Genomic DNA, 16,960 nt, shown 5'->3' with positions numbered 1-16,960 from the left:
AAATTACTATTTTAGTTACATGTATACAAATACTATTTATTAATCTGCTCAAATGTGTCCAAAAATGTGTCTTCCCCCCTTAAGTTAGAAATGTAAAAAAATACTCCATTTGTCAAATGTTTAGAAAATAGAAAGGTTGGTGTGATGATGTGGGTTTGCTTTGTCTTATTTTTTTTTTCCTTTCCAGCTCCCTCTGTCCTTCTGCATTTGAAATATGGATCTATTCTCTTAAACTGCTGTATGGAACATAGTAAATAGTTCTTTGCTAGGCATTGAACTTAGTAATCTATTGGCAAAGATGCCCTACCATGTCCTGTGTTTAGGAAGAAGGGATATTGCTCTTATTTTCCATCACTTTATGAATTTCACGACTTAGACAAGAACTAAATGTTCATTAATTGTCTTTTAAGATTTTTTTAAACTCATTTTCTACTGTGATCCATGAAGATCACTAAGGAAATGATCTTTGTAACTTTTCGGTCAAAAGAGAAAGAGAAAATATGTCATATACTGGAAAAGTCTTAGATTTTTAATCAGAAAATTAGAATTTAAATACTAATTTCACTTAGTGTTGTATATCTAGGAAAGCTGTGAAACTTCTCCATGCCTCAGTTCCTCCTCTATAAAATGAACAAAATAGCAAAGGATTTGAGTCAGAAATGCTAGGGTCAAATCTTGGTTCAGCTAATTTTATTTATTCAATAAGCAATCATTAAATTCTATAAGGGCTCTGATACATGCTTAGAGTTTTTCATATTATTTTGTTGCATTTCCCCATCTTCCTAAGAAGTTACTGAAGATGGGCCTTACATTGGTGGAGCAGTTCTGCCAACTGAGCATTTATATGGGTATAACTGAGAGTCCCTGCTATACTTGCTACTGAACTGGTGGGGCCAATATGGGCCCCTACCAAAATGAAGTTGCCAGGGTAATATATAACTATATCCCAATGGGAAAGTACAGGAGCCAGAATACTCAATCTCTCATTGCTACAATAAGAAAGTGAATGCATTATGCAAAAAAGTTCAAATTATTCTTATTCTTTATGTGTCCTTTGCCCAGTTTTGAATATTTAATAATTTATCTTCACAATTCCATAAAATTGGGTTGATCATACCAATTCATTCCTACTTCAAAGAGATGTATGTGAAGACAAATGGAATAAATACGTGAAAGTTTTTGCAACTTTTTATTATGGGCTAGAACTCTGAATTTGAAACAAAGGATTCTTACAAGATACTAAGTCAGTGGAATTGATAGAGACAATAATTATCTAATTTAGCATGGTTTCAGTATGATTGATTTAATCCTACAAGGAGATGTTATGGGCCAGAACTTGAAACAAGGTACTAAGTGCAATTGAGGAGACAGTGGTTAAATGTAATTTAGCATTGATTTAATCCTACAACAAATAATGGTTTCCTAATGATATAATGATTAGCATATACTCAGTGTAAAGGATATAAGGGAGAAGCTCTCAGGACCAGAAGGACAAGTGCACTAGAAGCTCTCAGAGGCTGAGACAGTTTCATTCCATTGTCCACTTTTGTGGTGGCTGTAAGCTGAAGCACAAACCTTTGGAGTCTGGGAGATTCAGAAGCCAGAGAAGACCGGCGGGAGCTCAAGCTCACTGAACCAAGGAGAGAGGATGGCCTCCAGAAAACTAGCCCAGCCCCAAATGAAGGAGATAGGACTTTGGAAGAGACAATAAAGAATTTGGACTTTAACACCTGGATGCACTTGTGGTGATTACCGAACTGAAACAAAGGCTGTCTCCAGAGATCCCCAAAAAAACCAACAAGAGAACATTACATTTTAGAGAGAACATTACAACCTTTTGTAGACTTTAATGTAGACATAATTTAGTAAGAGTAGTATTTTAATTATATTTGGCTAATATCAATTACATTGTTGACTAAAAATATACATCACTATGGAAACACTGGCAAATCTGTTCCATTTTTATTTATTTAATATCTTCTGGTATAAATGATCTTTGGGTAGTCTTGCTTAATTGGATCTCAAATCAAGATTTCAGCAAACAGATTTTCTCTTTCACTGTTCATTGCTGTTTTATGAAGCTCATAAACTTTCATAATCTTCCATTGTAAAATTTCATAAATAAACTTATATCCTAATTTTGGCTTTTATTCCAATTGCAATTTATAAGGATAAGTAACTTTGAATATGTCAGATTGAAGTTATTGTAATGGCATGTTGTCTTCTCATCTTTAAATATTCTTCTAGTTTGATACTGATTTTGACTTTTGCTCTAAACTAATTGATGACTGATCTATAATTTTTCCCACATTAATAGTTAGTAATTTCCTTTCTGTCTAGTCACGGTCAGTTTCATTGTTGTTTTTAATGATATTTGTTGATCACTATGCCAAGTACCTTTTTACTCTCTTCTCTAAAAAAATTAATTATGGCTTGCAATATAAGAGGCTGAGAAGGGATATATTTGAAAATGAAGATGATGTAAAAACAAAGGATATCCAACAAAAATTATAAATAAGTAAATAAATAGAATTTATAATATAAAATAGTTTATAAGTCTTTAACTACTTTCATCCAGATAATATTTCCAATATTTTTTCATTGTCCATCTTGTTCCCACTTTCTTAGTGAAATTACTGGATAAGAATATATAAAAGGTTAAGCTTCTTGAGGGTAAAGGCTATTTTGTTTATGTTTTTGTCACAAGTGCCAAGCGCAGGCCCTTGTATCTGACAGTTGCTTAATAAATATTTGTTGAACTTGAGTTATATGATGCCTTGACCTTATCAAGTTATTTATAGAACATCTACCTATACATGCTCTGCAATACATGCTCTGTGTGATACATCTCTGCAATTATCTTCTTGATTATCTTCATTATTTATTCTCATAAAGATCTTATGAAGGTAAAATGATCAAACACCCATTGAAATGATCTTTCTTTTTTAATAGATTAGTATTTTTACTATAGCTTTTTATTTACAATATAGATGCATGGGTAATTTTTTAGCATTGATCCTTGCAAACCTTCTGTTGAAATTATCTTTCTTGTTGCTTTTGAGTACATAATAAAATCAACTTTACTAACTCTCTTATTTAGCTCTCCAAAAAGGATATGTGATCCATAAGACTTTATTATGTCTTTATTTATGTTAAAATGGTTTAATTATGATAAGAATACGAGTTTCTCGTACTAATGAAATACCTTATTTCTTGTTTCCTCTCTGTTTCTTCAGTAGTATGCCAATTTGTTGGTTGCTGAGCAAGGTTTCACATTTGGAATACTAATAGTTATATTAAGGATAAAATATCATCAGCAAACAGTGATCATTAGAACTATTTACCTACTGTGCTGCCAATCTGCCAAAGTTCAGTGAAAAAGCCAAAGTGGACCGCCAAAATCTGAGACCCATTTTGTATTTATATTCCTTTCTTGGATGCTACTGGCAAAGAATTTATCCCTTAATATCCAATCTGCTGAAGATGATCTTCTCATTGGTTAGGTAGGTTTGTCTTTAGAAAATAGACACAATCTTTTCAACTTGATAGAACATTCTAGATTTCATGTTTTGTTATCAAAACTTTCAAGAACTCAGGGCAACTTCTGTACCACAATAATGTCTCAGAGTAGGGTATATGTGGACAATCCATAAAACAGAATGACACAAAATAACTCTCAATTCTATGAAGTCACCTAATGTTCTACATTTTCTTCTAAGACTCAGGTATGAAACATAAGGATGCCAGATCAATAATGATATTCTCTGGAAAATATACATACTAAAAAACTATGGATTATTCATAAAAGGAGGAAGGGAATAAATAGCATCTACTATGTTTCATGCACTGTGTAAGTACGTTCTACAACTATTATCTTATTTAATCCTCACAACAAGTCAGAGATATGTATATTATTGTTTTCCCCATTTTATGTTTGAGGAGAATGAGGCAAACAAAGATTGTGTCTTATCTTGGGCACACAGCTAGTACATTTCTGAAACTAAAAGTCATAAGCTGGCAATAAGCATTCTTCAGCTATGTGATTTTTCTTATGTAAATAGGATAAATTCTTTTAAGCGATTATTGATCTCATTTAGGAGGTTATGCAATGGTCTTGGGTTTATTGCAATGTCAACTGCAAATAGGACCATGTGGGAGACCTCACCATTTATACAACATCATCTTCTATTTGGAGTCTGCTCAAGATAGTGACTGTTAAAGTGACAAACACTTTTGTCAAACATGTCTCTGTTTATTAATTAATATTTTTTGATATTTTGATATTAATAATCAGAAATAAATTTCAATTAAGACTTTAATCAAATGAAACAGAGGAAAAAATATAATAGAAAAGAGTGCTGTAATAAAAAGTCATCTATTATATTTTGTACCTACTTTCTACTCACAAAATCCCCATAACAGTTCATGCTCTCATGGCTTCTTGCCTAGTCTACTGCAATAGCCTCTTAATTGAATTGGTCTTCCTTAATTCAATTGTCTCCCCTTTCTGATCTACCCTTCAAACAGCTAACAAATTGATTTTGCTAAAGGGAAAAATTGATGTCATTCACCAACTAAGGAAACACCAATGGCTGTCTACTACCCATAAACTCATATACAAACTCCTTTGTTTGTCATTTAAAGTTCTTATTTTCACTTTTATTGCACATTATTGGAATTGAGCCAATCTATAGCTCTCACTGTTTTTCTTCATACATGGCATTCCAAGTTTTCTCTCCATACTTTTCCATTGACCACTACCATCACCAACTCATGCCTGGAATGGCAATTCTTTCCTCCTCTCTTTCTCTCATGATCCTTAGTTTCTTTTAAGGTTCAGCTCAAATATATCTTCTACATGAGATCTTTCTTCATCCCTCTTAGCTCCATTATAATATTTATTAATCTCTTACTATGTGCCAGGTACTGTACTGAGTGCCAGACAAATACCAAACAAAGTACTAATTTGAGGTAGTTCTAATTTTAAGGATTAGATCATATCACATTTCTTTCAATAACCTTAAATCAAATGTTTTATGTAGTGTTTTCATTTCTGTGATTCAGTTTCACTAGTAACTTCTCAGACTTCTTATTTGCTAAGTTGGATTTTTAGAATTTGCCATGATTTAAAGCAAATACTTTACAAAAATAAGTAAAAAAGGAAATGAAGATGAAAGTATTCAATCAGATTCCAGGTTTGAGAATCTCTTCAATGCTTAAAAGATGAATGCGTCCCTTTAGTAAGCAATTGTAATTATTTTATGATAGGATTTTTAAAAAAATCTCAGTGTTCATTTTTTAAAGTAACTTTCAAGTTGTTAAGATATAAATACTTAATAAGTTGTTTGGATTTAGTTACTATACATATATATAATTCTTTTGACTTAAAGTTTTCACTAAAGATACTAAAGGTAAACCTGAGAAAAATTGGGAACTTTTGCTCCAACCTTTGCCCTTACCTTCTCACCAAAGTCAATTTGTATCTATTTATATAAACCTATATTATGTAAATGTAGTTTCCCTGCTAGTTTATAAACTTCTTGAAAGAAGGGACTGTTTTTACTTTTGTCTTTGCATCCCTAATGTGTAGCACAATGCTAGGCATGTAGTGGTTAAATAAATAAATGCTTGTCAATTGATTAATTGAAGATGTAGATTCTAATTTCAATTTTTTCACTAATTTGTTGTGTGTGTTGAACATATTGACTAGAAATAGATTTTTTAAAAATGTGATTCCTTTTCTTGACTCCAAAGTGGAGAACTGGGAACTCTGGATTCAAACTGAACAGGAATAGATTTTGGCTTAACTAAAAGAAAAAATTTAATGATAATTGGGGCAATTAGGGGATGAAGTGAGCTACTTTGAGGGGTTATGGATTCCTCACTACTAGAGTGTAAATAGATTCAGAATGACCAGTTTTTAGTTTTTAGTGATGTTATAATGGGATTCAGGATTAGGATAATGTTTGGATTAAAGATAATCTCATATCTTGACTATTCTGTGGGTCGGGAGACAACTTTATAATGTCACGGACAAATCTTTCTCATATTTTAAATGATTTTTTCTTTGGGAACAGAAAATCGAATAAACTATATACCAATGGATTGTTTTTGCAATTGATATTTTCCTAATCTAAAAGAGAATAAATAGAAAAAAATAATTATTGAGAATCTGTAGTCAGAAGTAAATTAAAGCATGATACATAATATTTCCATCTTTTAAAAAATGGTATGGCTTGGTACCCTGGTTTGACAACCCACAACTAGCTTACAAGCACAGTCTTCACTGTGGATTGCTGAGTTTCTGAAATTTAAGAGCAGAGTTTGACATTTATACTCTGCATGAAGTTATTTCTAGTCTGAGGACATTTTTATAAAGATATATGAAAAAATGCTGAGGTATGTACACAAATGTTCCAACTGAAAGCTTTATGATTTATGCTACCAAAATTCCATTATGATGTTTAAAATATTCAGCAATAATAAAGTCTGATAATTTTGACAGGAAATGATTTATGAGAACACAAAATGCATAAATTAAGAGATTTTGTTTATTTTGTTAGTCTTTCACTCTTTAATTGGTAAGCAAAGATATCTTCCCTGTTTTTACCACACATCACTTATGTACTATATCACACTTACTTTTATGTGATAGCCAAGGCATTTTAGTAGCAAAAAAACTTCAGTGGATTTATTAAAAGTTACTCATTATACTTCAGTACCTCAGGCTTAATTATAATCTTAGTTATTATACTTTGAAATTAGTATGAAAAATATAGAATATAATGTAATTTAGATAGAGAGGGCTATTTGGAGGCCTTCATAAAATTATTTAATAAAGTACTAAAATATGTAAACCATATATAATCCTATATATAATACACATAAAGGTATACATACATATATGCACACATACTCTATATAGAAATATAACACATGTCAAGGCAGATGGGATGGGAATGTGTAGAGAAGAGGGAGGGGGCTCAGCCAGGGTCAATGACCTTATCTGAGGTCATTATTATTAAATGCATCTCACTGGTTCAGGATTAGAAGGTTGATAATAAACCATCAGCCATATATCCTCATACATCATCCCTCCAGACACCCTCTGATCAGCTTCTATAGCTGGATATAGGTAGTGAAAATTCTCACTAGTTTGGAGTGAAGGCAATTTATATGTTGGTCTTTGAATCCTGGAATTGCTCTTAAAATGGAATATTAAGAATTTTAACAATAGACAGGAATCAGAGACCTTCTTGGTCTTCATTTTTTTATATGAATAAATTGAGGTCCAGGAAGGATAAATGCCTTTTCCAAAGATCACAAAGTAAGTAAATGGTGCCAGAGCCAGGATCTAGGTTTTATGGCCATTTGTTCAATGCTCATTCAGTTACACCACACTGCCTTCTATTGTCTTTATAAGGAATCAACATTTTCTTTACTGAAGCCTTGATTCTTCAAAATTTTTCACCCATATGGAAACATGCAAGCTAAAGGGGCAGTGTAGTATTGAGTTGGCAGTAAGAGTTGGGGAGGTGATGAAAAATGGTAAATCTTTATCATGCAAGAAAGCAATGTTTTGCAGGTCATTATTGCTGACCTTGGGAATGTTCAGAAAGCAGCTTAAAAAATTTTTCAAATCAGGTAGAATAGAGGAAGTAGGGGAAGAACCATACAGCCCCCAGTCTCTAGGAACTTCCCCCAGCGATTGCTACTTATTTGAATGTGGTGTACTACCTTGATCTACTTATGGATTTCTTGCTTGTAAGTCAACCTGAATTCAACAGTCCATGGTTGAATCTCCCATGAGAGGCATTTGAACTAAGAAAGATCTGTCTTTCTTGCTCAGATCACTTGGCCAGAGATGGGGCAGAATGGATAATTAGAAGGGAAGTCTATGAAAGCAGACCTTCTAGGATGGCCCAATTTATTGGAGGAATAGTAACAGAAACAAATGTTTTTCATAAAGTATTAGATGTCATGAAAAAGCTGCAGTGTAAATAAACAAAACCTAATAATCATGGTAAAGAAAGAGAGGGAGTGAAGGAAATGAAGGAAGAAAAGTGGAAAAGAAAAAGGAAAGAAGACAGAAGAAAGAAAGACAGAAAGACAAAGAAAGAAAGACAGATAGACAAAAAGAGAGAGAGAGAGAGAGAGAGAGAGAGAGAGAGAAAGGGAAGGAACAGAGGGAAGGAGGGAGGGAGGAAGGAAGGAAGGAAGGAAGGAAAATTATTACATAAGCATATTCAAGCAAAATAAATTCCCATTTTAATGTTGTTCAAAAATACTTTTAAAATATTCTGTCCATTAAAAAAACTACATAAAAATATGTAGTCCATCATCTTTCTGTTATAAATGGGTAGCAGTCTTCCTTTAAAATATTCTCTAATCATGGTTGATCATTTGAGTGCTTAAGTCTTTAAGAATTGTTCACTTTTACATTATTAACCATATAATATTAATAGTACTGGTTTTGTTCACTCCAGTCTTCATCAATTCATATTCTTCTATTTCAAAGGGACCAAATTGTATGGACAAATATGGACAAGGTCATAACTGGTTATATCAAGGTTGAATAATGATAATATTGCCCCCAATATTTACGGCATATCTTTCTACCAACATAACCAACTATGATCAGAGAATCAGACTATAGGTAAATGTATTTAAGGACTTGAAGGTCTGATGAATCTTAGCAAAAAAGAGATGCTTTTTTTTTTTCCATAGCAAGTTGGCAAGTACAGTCAATTAAGAAACTCTCATTAGATGCTTATTGTGTGACTGGGCTAGGTACTGAGGATTTATTACAAAGAAAGGCAAAAATAGTCCCTGCTTTCAAGGAGCTCATATTCTATTAAGGAAGATAACATTTAAATAACCAGCAACAACCAAGATATAAAGAACAAATAGAGGGTCAAATCAGAGGGAAAGGCAGTAGTAATTGGGGAGACTGAGAAAGGCCTTTAACATTAACTCTCCTTGAAGACAAGGAATTATGAGGGCAGACAATATCTGTGGCACTTTTTAATGGATGGTAACCCAGGCCTTTACAGGCAGCATTATTCTATGTTGGAAATCTTTAAGGTAATATCACTCACACCTTTGCTGCAGGCGGCAATTCTAAGGGCAGTGATGGGCAAATAGTCTTTGCTATCTTAAAAGAGTATAGCAACAAGATTAAATCATAGCATCATGTTCTTTGTCAGAGGAATTAAAGACAAGGGAGGCAGAACTATAACCTCACGGTGGACAAGGCACTATACCAGGACCTAGATTAGCACAATGGCCTAAATTTTTAGGATAATTGCTATTTGATCTGTCTCCTGAGGGCATGAATGGGAGTCTGTTAATAGAGTAATGGTCCAGTAGTCTGGTAGTGGTGAGGTAGTAAATATTTAACAAACAGCTCTCGAAAAGTATGTATGATACACTTTTAAGTTTAAAAGGTGTTATTAGTATTTTCTTCATTTCTTTCTTAGTTGAAATCAGGAAGTAGACAATTATTGTCCACTTTAATTAAATTAATTTAAATTAAATTAAACCATTTTAAGTACATAAAGTTTTACTGCATTTAAAATTATAAAAGCCATTCTTAACTTGTGAGTCAGAGCAGTAACTATATTTGGTCTTTGGAATCACTTTGTTGATGCATGAATCAAGCCCTATTTCCATCAACTTACTAGTTTCTAAGGTATAAATGAAGATTGACAAATATCTCTGTCTGATAGTAACACAAAATTTCAACTGGACTTTTGTAGTAGGTGTAACATTTTACTATGAAGCTTAGGGGAAAAATTTACCTTAGATGTTCTTAATCTTTTTGTATATGATGGACCTTTTTTGGCTGTCAGATAATCTATGGATTCTATTTCAGGATGATGTTTTTAAATGTATAAGATAAAATACATAGGATTACAAAGGAAATGCATTCTATTGAAATGCAATGATCAAAAAAATTAAAAATATTTCATGAATTTCATGGCTTAGTCAGAATTCTGAGTTAAGGCCAGACATCTATCATAGAAACTGATCAACAATTGTTCTACAAGATGACAATATAAACTCCAGACAGTTATGGAGCCAGATTCTAGAATTTTTTCAGAGAACTTTTCTTTTTTCTTTCTTTTTTTTTTAATAATAGCTTTTTATTTACAAGTTATATGCATGGGTATTTTTACAGCATTGACAATTGCCAAACCTTTTGTTCCAATTTTCCCCCCTCCTTTTCCCAACCTCCTCCCCTAGATGGCAGGATGACCAGTAGATGTTAAATATATGAAAGTATAAATTAAATACAAAATAAGTATACATGACCAAACTGTTATTTTGCTGTACAAAAAGAATTGGGACTCTGAAATATTGTTCAATTAGCCTGTGAAGGAAATCCAAAATGCAGGCAGGCAAAAATATAGGAATTGGGAATTCAATGTAATGATTTTTAGTCATCTCCCAGAGTTCTTTCACTGGGTGTAGCTGGTTCAGTTCATTACTGCTCCATTGGAACTGATTTGGTTCATCTCATTGCTGAAGATGGCCAGGTCCATCAGAGTTGATCATCATATAATCTTGTTGTTGAAGTGTATAATGATATCCTGGTTCTGCTCATTTCACTTAGCATCAGTTCATGTGAGTCTCTCCAGGCCTTTCTGAAATCGTCCTGCTGGTCATTTTTTATAGAACAATAATATTCCATAATATTCATATACCACAATTTATTCAGCCATTCTCTAATTGATGGGTATCTACTCAGTTTCCAGTTTCTTTCAGAGAACTTTTCAAAAAAAAAAAAGTAAAGTTATCCAAAGACTTTGAGAATTTTCCAAAATTCATCTTTATTTTTAAAATGGAAAAAAGTAAATATCTATCTTTTATGAGAAAATAACTAGATTTCTATTACCTCTTCAATTACTCTCCAGACTCTATTATCTATGTATTCACAACTGATTTTACAAAGAAGTTAGAGATGAGAAAGGTGTAGTGCACAAAACAGAATGGGGAAAAAAAAGAAAACTTCACAAGTTTAATTTAATACATTTTCATTTTGGAAGGGAAAAATGTCAAAGCCAAGAGAAAAATATATGTCTAAAAATGAGTTCAGTGATTTTAAATTCCCTTGAAATGTGGTATGGATTAATTTTAGAAATCCAGTCTGAATTGTTAGGCCAAAATAGGGTAAGTTGCTGTCTTTTTTTCCATTTTAAAAATAAACCATTTAAATAACATGTCAAGAAAACACCAAATCCTACCTCCTTCTCTGGTAACACTTTCTGATTTATGGCACCCAACAGTCAATTACCAGAGTGATGGCTATAAATATATATTACACACACTTCTGATTTTTTGGAGCTAACTGTGTCAATATTAACCTGACCAAATTAAGAGCAAACTGTCTCTTTTGTTCTTCCCACTCCTCACATGGAGAGCACAATATGGCTTTTGTCAGAGGTGCTCCATCATCTTGGCTCAAGGAAACTGTCAGTACAGTTTGGGATTAGTTATTCATGGGCAGATATCCTGATGGGTCTAATGAAGCCTTTCTGCTGACAACTCATTTGCTAAAAATACCCAACCATCACCAAGTATAAATGGGGAATATGGTTATGTTCCCATTGCTAGCCTTACAATGAGAGTAATTATTTTTTGATGCAAAGTCTAAGATTCAAGGGACAGGACAATGTTTATATCAAGGCCACTACTTACTAGTCATATTTGCTATCTTGGATCTTTCCATTTGCTCACTGATAAACTTTATGACATATTTAAATTGGAAAATAATAGGGTAAACACCAATCTTATAGCACACATGCCGAGCCAACAGTCTGTGTATGCCATTTGTGGAAAATCTATGCTAATTACCAGAACCCCACCAACTCTTGAAAACTGATACACTTTGGGTCTTTGGAGAGTCTGGAAGTAGTGTTGGTGTTGTTTTAAAAGTAAATAAAACTTTTCAGGTGATATAATTGAGGAAAAAAGGAAAAATTCACATTTCTAAAATTACCATGTTGCTTAGAGTAGGGATTTTTGATATTTTTTATGTTATGAACCCTGATATAAGTATAGTAAAGCATGTGACTCCTTCTTACAATAAAGTTTTTAAATGCACAAAATAAAACAGGATTATAAAGATAACCTATTATGGTGAAATGCAATTATCAAAAGTAAAACAAATTTAAAAGTTCAAAGAACATATGTTAGCATAAATTAGAAGGACAGAGCACTTATTAGAGAGAGGGCCAATCTTAGAGTGAGGAAGGACTAAAATGATATTCTGCCTTTGTAACCATGGGGAAAGTCATTTAACTTCACAGCTTGGTTTATTCCCTCCATGTTTATGATGCATTCCTTTCTTCTTTTCTTTTTTCCTCTTCCTCTCCCTCCTTCTCTCCTTTTCTCCCTTCCTCCCTTTCTTCCTTCCTTATCTCTACCCATTGATTTCCTTTTTTTCCTGAGTGCCATTTCTCTTTAACTACTTTATACAAAGTATCTGGTATTTATTTCTATTTATTCTATGTGCGATTATTCCATAAATATTCTGTGTGTTATCTCTTCTGATAGACAATAATCTGCAATTAGAAATTGCAAGTAAGAATTCTTACTTCTTTCTTTCTGTTTCTTCTTTTTCCCTTCTTGTTTCTTTCTCTTCTCTCTTTTTCTTTCTTCTTTTCTTTTTCTTCCTTTAATCCTTCCTTTTCTTCTTTCTCTCCTTTCCTTTTTCTTTCTTTCTTTCTCATCCTTTTCTTTTTCTTTCTTTTGCTCCCTTCCTTTCTTTGTCTTGATAATATTATCACAAAGTATATGTGTCTAACATATAGCAGGCTCTCAATAAATTCTTGCAAATTGATCTGCAGTAATGAAGCAAGCCTCTTTATGACCTGGCTATATACACTAATGAAAATCAGACCTAAATCCTCTCCTGGAAATCAAAAGTCCATGGAAATATCTTTTTGCTTTACTTTTTAGGATGTATAAAAAAATAAAATGTAATCATTGCTTTTAAGAATACTAGGTATCCCAAAAGTTTTATTGCATTTTTTAACTTCTTAAAGCTTAAAACTGAACTAAGACTTTTGACAGATCCCATAAAATCTAATCAACCACTTTCTATGTAGTTTACTTGAAAGGTTGCATCTCCTAGATATAAAATAAAAAATTGCCAATAATATGGTTTATTTGTATACAGTGTTTTACATGAATTTTGGATAATTAGTAAATCTCAAATATGCTTTAAGTCATATAAGCATGAGTAAAAGGGAGAACTATCATATTCAGATAAAAATATCTATATGAGTAGTATGCCTCAGAAACATGACATTTAACTACATATGTGTATATGTAGGGGTATATATGTGTGTCTGTGTATTATCAGTTGAAATTCATACTTAACCAAACTCAGAGTGGCATTTTAGGAATGAATAATGGACTATATTTTAAAAAGAAAGATTAATCAAATGATTTGAAGGAAGGAGAGGAAGAAAAAACCCTTCTTTAGATTGAATTTTCAAGATAAATGAGAAAAAAGGATTTGGAGGTCTTCTATTCTTTAGGTGTATAAATTCTCCCTAAATCTGTCAATCTTCCTTTTTATTTTGCACTGACTATTCTTGAAATATAAATACCTCAAATTAGAAACATTCCTACTAGTTATATCCAGCCTTCCAATAAAATCCTCATGCCAATCCAAATCAGAGTAACCCTTTGCCCAAGTAAAGCTTAATTAGAAATCCTTAGTCATTATCATCTCATACAAGTAGTAGTGAGAACAGGTGTTTACAGAATCACAGAATCTCAGAATCAGTAAGTAGCCTCCCAAATCAAGTATCCCAAAGTTAGGATGTGCAAAACAAAACAAATAGAGATAATTGCTGTATGAAAGGATAACATGATTTTCTGGTGTGTATTTAATTCAATTAAAGAAGTAGATTCTATTAGCACCTACTTCCTATATTATTCTGGCAAAGACATAATATTTTGGTAAGATATGCTCTCTCTCCCATGTCGAGCATTATTTTATGTCCCAATATTTAGAATGTAATTCCATTTGCCAAAATTTGATTTAATGAGAAGTTTTTCAAGAGTGCATCTGTTTTACTAAAGCATTCAGTCAGTATGAATTTATCAAATACTTACTATGAGGAGATATATAACATAGCTCTGGACCACTGAGATCAGGAATTGAAGGTTAGAGATACCAAGGAGGAATGAAAACAAGATTTTTCTTCCTAAGACCTGCTTTCCATAAAGAATGAGCTAGTCATGGTAAGAATCTTTCTGAGGATCATAGCAGTGATAGGAAAGTACTTGCTAAAGGACCCTCTGCTTAGGGATGCTCCTAAGCATCTTCTATGAGAGACATTCCCTGCTATGAGAGACAAAACTCAGTATCACAATTCTTCAGGACTTTATAGCTTGCCATGGAGGATGCTGTGAGTTACATGTTAAGTTAAGAACTGTGCTATATTTCTTAGACTCTTTCACTCACTTTGTAGGAGTGGTCACAGAAGAATTAAACAGATGGAAGATATCTTCTGAAATTTTTGGCTTCCACAGCCTACTTGAGGTTGGCTTGGGCTAGGACAAGTTCTGGCCATATGGGTGCATAATAAATGTTATTTTATCTATTTTTTAATTCATTTCACTGATTCTGTCCAAAAAAAAGAGTAAAATATTACAAAGTATTCCCATCTGATCCCTCAAGAGGCCAATAATGTGTGATAAAGACTTAATAAAACATAGCTGTTTCTGGGAAAAGGAGGAATTTTCAGTGAGTAAGGTAGATAGACAGATAGATGGATGAATGGATAGACTGATGGATAGATAGATGGATACTCAGACAAATGGATAGATAAATCATCTGGAAAGCACTTACCATGAGCCAGGCATTTTGTTAAGATAAGCACTGGAAATACAAATTCAACCAGAAAGAAAAAAGTTCTTCCTTTCAAGAAGTTTATATTCTAAGAAGGCAAGACAATACATGAAATGGAGATGGAAGGGTGATGGGTGTGCCCATAGGTAGGTACCTGTACAGGAACAAGGTCCAAAAGTCCTGGGAATCACTGGCTGAACCAGATTTGAGATGAACACAATTGGTACATGTACTTCCTCAAATGGAGGTTTGAGGCTAAATCACCAGAGGAGGGAACTAAAGGTGGCGATATGATCACTGTTAAGAATGCTGTTGAGCAGAAGTCTAGCTAGGTCTAGCACTGATAGTGAGAATGGCCACCTGGAAGTTTGGAATTCAAGGACAGAAACTTGTCTGTTCTATGAGAATAGATTAGCTCTTAGTGTTTTTCTTGACTCTTTTCCTTAGTGTGCAATAGAACTTGTCACAGAATCAGATTTTTATGGGGAATAGAATTAGGTGAGTGATTAGCAATACTATTTGTAGGTTAAATCTGTATTCATATACAGCATTTCATTTATGCCTAATAGATATGGTTTGTATATTTTAATCATTTTTATTTTTTATATTCACCACCATCCATTCTTTAAGGTCATTGTTAAGATTATTTGGCAAAAATCAAGTACCCAAATTCATATTTTCAAGCCTATTTTGCACTTCAAAAATGATTCTGATTTTTACAACTTTAGCTCTCTCTAAAATGTATGAATGATTCTAAAATTGAATTTTCTGTCCTAAATGACTCTGCATTCTCATAGGAATGAGCCTTCAGAATGGTATGATTCTTTCTTAGCCATCTTTTTAGGCAGCAATCATATTTCTCATGAAAATGTGTACATAGCATTTCTCTTAATTATAGTAGGAATTAATCAAGTTAGACATATATAATAGAATTTCATAGCTAAAAGAACTTTAAGCACAAAAAATGGTTTAGTGAAGGAGGTTAAGCAACTACAAGAGTGATAATAGTATAGCCTGGAATTTAAGAGTATTTTCTTCATTTCTTTCTTAGTTGAAATCAGAAGGTAAAAAATTATTGTCCACTTTAATTAAACCATTTAAAGTAAATAAAGTTTTACTGCATTTAAAATTATAAAAGCCATTCTGAACTTGTGAGTCAGAGCAGTAGCTATATTTGGTCTTTGGAATCATAGTTTGTTGATCCACGAATCAAGCCCTGGTTTCCATCAACTTACTGGCTTCTAAGGTATAAATGAAGGTTGACAAATATCTCTGTCTGATAGTAACACAAAATTTCAACTGTATTCACATAGTTGGAAAACTGACATCTAGAAGATAGATTATATTTGTTCTGGACAGTACTAGAATGTTACAAAGAACCATATTTAATAATTGAAGGAAAATCTTCCTAACATTAAAAGCAGTCCAAAAGTATAATGAACTACTTCAGAAAATGAAGAATTTCTCATCATTCAAAATCTTCATGTCAGAACTGAGCAACTAATTGTCAGAAATATTTAGAGGGAATTTCTTTTAAAGTTGGACTAAATGTCTATTAAAGTTCTTTCCAACTAGGAATCCACTCCACAAAGAAAATGACTTTTAAGTCCTTTTTAACTGAAAAATTATATACTTCTGCTTTCTTATGAAATCTTTAAAAAAAAAAAAAAGCTAAAAGCTATCAATTCCACACACACACACTCGGAGAAGTGATTCTTAATTATGGATTATATTTACTATCTGCAATCATGCCACAAAATACAGAAAGTTTTGAGTCAGTTGAAGTGGGAATTTTTTTAAAAGGATAAAATTATCTAGGAAAAAGAGTTTTCTAAACTCTTAGGGAAATTGAAATGCTGGAAAATACTATTCATGCATGTTCAGCAAAGTTAGTTTGATGGCTGAAGTTAAACAGATTCAAAGGGAAACAACATAATGGTGTCAACATTATACAAAAATCATAGACTTGGTCTACTAGAGAACAGTGTAGTTATGTGAAGTACCAAAGAGATACAACAGATACATCTGCCACATATTCTGGAATTTCAAGGATTTTCCATGTTCAGCTTGATAGGAAGTTTGATTTATCCC

Source organism: Antechinus flavipes, chromosome 1 (assembly GCF_016432865.1).
Source record: "Antechinus flavipes isolate AdamAnt ecotype Samford, QLD, Australia chromosome 1, AdamAnt_v2, whole genome shotgun sequence".
NCBI classification, from domain to species: Eukaryota; Metazoa; Chordata; class Mammalia; order Dasyuromorphia; family Dasyuridae; genus Antechinus; species Antechinus flavipes.
Note: the sequence above shows the minus strand (reverse complement) of the source record.